General features: G+C 37.7%; 1 long non-coding RNA gene across 1 annotated transcript; it reads left to right on the top strand.

Moving 5' to 3' along the window:
- The first annotated feature begins 1,093 nt into the window (after window positions 1-1,093).
- On the top strand, window positions 1,094-1,603 carry LOC117152276. The gene is made up of 2 exons (XR_004462609.1): window positions 1,094-1,162; window positions 1,254-1,603. It is a non-coding gene; the product is annotated as an uncharacterized LOC117152276 (long non-coding RNA).
- The last annotated feature ends 2,020 nt before the right edge of the window (window positions 1,604-3,623 follow it).

The raw sequence follows: 3,623 nt of genomic DNA, 5'->3' as shown, positions 1-3,623 counted from the left end.
CGAACCGTGGCACGTTCGATAATCGAAGGTGTTGCTGCGACACGTGTGCGTCTTGCAGCCGCTTGTTCTTACTTGCGTCCTTGAGTCGATCGATTCCTCGAACGAGAGACGCGCCAGTGACGAATATCGCTGGCAATCCGTGCTTACGAAGCCCAACCAGTGTCCCGATTCGATGTCAGCTCTAGGAATTAACGTATCAGGCTGGTGGAATTTAATTAACGCGATCTTGACCCGACAGACACCTCGACTCGCTCGTTAATTGATTTACGAGCACCCACTCGCGGTCTTCGTCAACCTGGCATACTTGGCCACCGACGATCTTCGTTCTTTACCATTTTTTACCGCGCGCCAGAGATTTAACGATTTGCTGGGCTTAAGTCTCGTTCGACTATGGGTTCACTGAGCGACCAGGCTTCGCGTTATTCTTTGATAAAGTCTCCGGTTGCAATGGCCGCCGTGTGATAACTCGAAATTAAAGCGTTTCTGATACCAGATTTACGAGCATCGAACTGAGAGCTCGTCGTTTGCGCCTGTCCACCGTGTAGCGGTACATGTGTAGAGGACAATTCAAATGATGTTGTTGTTTTGCCTCGGAGTATCAAGATCGTTAGGATACATGTAATGCAAGTGTTGCGTTCTATTTAGTTGCCGACGAGAAGGTAGCGTTAACTGACGTTTAATGCAACTGGCAATAAGCTCCACTTTCGGCTAACCTGCTATGTGCGGGAATACTGGCACGGGAGAGGATTAAAGTTGTTCGAAGGTAAATTTACAATGTGTAATAATTTATTCAAATCTTACCCGATCTCGATATTGACAATTGATTGACAGATTGACGGATATAAAATTCTTCGGTTGGCAAAGTGGTAATTCTTCGATTGACAAAATGTAATTCTTTGGTTGACAAAATGTAATTCTTCGGTTGACAAAATGGTAATTCTTCGGTTGACAAAATGGTAATTCTTCGGTTGACAAAATGGTAATTCTTCGGTTGACAAGATGATGATTCTTCGGTTGACAAAATGGTAATTCTTCGATTGACAAAATCATGATTCTTCGGTTGACGAAATGGTAATATTTCGATTGACAAAATGTAATTCTTCGGTTGACAAAATGGTAATTCTTCGGTTGACAAGATGATGATTCTTCGGTTGACAAAATGGTAATATTTCGATTGACAAAATGTAATTCTTCGGTTGACAAAATGGTAATACTTCGATTGACAAAATGTAATTCTTCGGTTGACAAAAAAGTGATTCTTCGGTTGACAAAATGGTAATTCTTCGGTTGACAAAATGATGATTCTTCGGTTGAAAAAATGGTAATTCTTCTAATTAAGAATCCGTTCGGCGTTTTTGTTTCAGATGACCAGAAGGGTTGAAATCATGCACACTAGGACACCCTTCTTTTTTGGACCACTCACTTTGCCAGCTCATAACTTTGCGAATTTTGAGTTTTTCTTTCGATTAATTTTTTATGTAATCTTAAAATATCAATAAACGAATGATAAAAAAATGGATAGTAAAAATATTTTTTGTTTCGTTTGTATAGAGCTTCAAAAACCGTCCGAAATTCATGCCTCTAGACTAGAATACCCCCTTAAGTAGGGCCATGATGCAAATGTGTTAAATATATTCGACGGTTTCAACAACAAGCAATAACATTTAATAAATCGCACGATCAAACATCCTCTATACGCGTCCTGTACAACCGTATTACTACAAATTTACCATAAATTTTCCTTTCTTGCCATCGTCGATTGGTGAAAAGTCAATCGCTTGTCTTGTCACCGATAGAATCGATCGGAGCAAGATATTAAAATTATTGAGATATGTATAATTTTATTTGCTAGACTAGGTTAGCTGCGTAGTAGTGATACTTGTATGTGAATATCAGTGTGTGAAAGTATGTGTGTCTGGAAAACAAATGAATGTAAACTGTTCAGTTAACAGTCTGATATGAAAGAAAGTGCCGAGACGCGTGCAAGTGCGTATCGATGAATATCTTTGAAATCGTTCATCAAATAAATATATAACTATTCTAATGTTAGATCTACGTGTAAATTTAGTGTTCCTATACCATTATTTCGGCTATTACCCTTCTTTTTTGGACCACTCACTTTGCCAGCTCATAACTTTGCGAATTTTGAGTTTTTCTTTCGATTAATTTTTTATGTAATCTTAAAATATCAATAAACGAATGATAAAAAAATGGATAGTAAAAATATTTTTTGTTTCGTTTGTATAGAGCTTCAAAAACCGTCCGAAATTCATGCCTCTAGACTAGAATACCCCCTTAAGTAGGGCCATGATGCAAATGTGTTAAATATATTCGACGGTTTCAACAACAAGCAATAACATTTAATAAATCGCACGATCAAACATCCTCTATACGCGTCCTGTACAACCGTATTACTACAAATTTACCATAAATTTTCCTTTCTTGCCATCGTCGATTGGTGAAAAGTCAATCGCTTGTCTTGTCACCGATAGAATCGATCGGAGCAAGATATTAAAATTATTGAGATATGTATAATTTTATTTGCTAGACTAGGTTAGCTGCGTAGTAGTGATACTTGTATGTGAATATCAGTGTGTGAAAGTATGTGTGTCTGGAAAACAAATGAATGTAAACTGTTCAGTTAACAGTCTGATATGAAAGAAAGTGCCGAGACGCGTGCAAGTGCGTATCGATGAATATCTTTGAAATCGTTCATCAAATAAATATATAACTATTCTAATGTTAGATCTACGTGTAAATTTAGTGTTCCTATACCATTATTTCGGCTATTACGATCCAAAATTCTCAACACACCTAATAATATTTGATAGAGTTTATGACCGGATTAGAGTTATGACTGGGAACGTGTTTAGTTAACTTGCGCGCGGTTGCTCTGTGTGCAAAAAAGTGACTTATAACGTCGAATACACAAGAGAAAAGGATGAAAATTTTCGTTGAAACTGCTTGTTAACCCTTTGCACTCCTTTGTCGAGTGTTTCTCGACATTAATTTTTATCTCAGGAGCTCCTTTATCGAATCTCACTCGACGTTCTTTCGTGTCCACCAATTTCTGTGAAACGTGCGAAAGCAAAGCAGGATTGGAAATTGTTTCAAGATATATGATACACTTAAAAATTGCAAAATACAACAATGGTATAAAACTGGTATTTAAGTGAATTTCTTTCTTCCTCTATTTATTTGAATTGTCTTATTTCTTAGTTAAAGTAAATTTTAAACAAAACACTTAAAAGCTGCTGGCAACGAAATTGATATAAAATTCGCAGTGCAAGTGTGTATCGATGAATATCTTTGAAATCCTTCAGCAAATAAATAAATAACTATTCTAATACAAATTCTATGCGTAAATTTAGTCTTCCTATGCCATTATTTCGGTTATTAAGATCCAAAGTTCTCAAGAAAAATACGGTGGATCGAGCGCGCCAACCAACGATCCATTTGAATTTGTAAGCGAGCTCGGTGCATGGTGCGTTATCACGCAGGCTGCGTTTCCTACGTAATATCGATGCGGTTGGCCGATGAGGGAATTTCACGCTCAGCGCGTCGCCCTTGATAATACGAACAGGCGAATCGGAACTGGTCTTCGATACCGCGGAGAAATCGCG

Source organism: Bombus impatiens, unplaced genomic scaffold (assembly GCF_000188095.3).
Source record: "Bombus impatiens unplaced genomic scaffold, BIMP_2.2 scf_0945, whole genome shotgun sequence".
Classification (NCBI taxonomy): Eukaryota; Metazoa; Arthropoda; class Insecta; order Hymenoptera; family Apidae; genus Bombus; species Bombus impatiens.
Note: the sequence above shows the minus strand (reverse complement) of the source record. Positions and strands in the feature narration are given on the sequence as shown.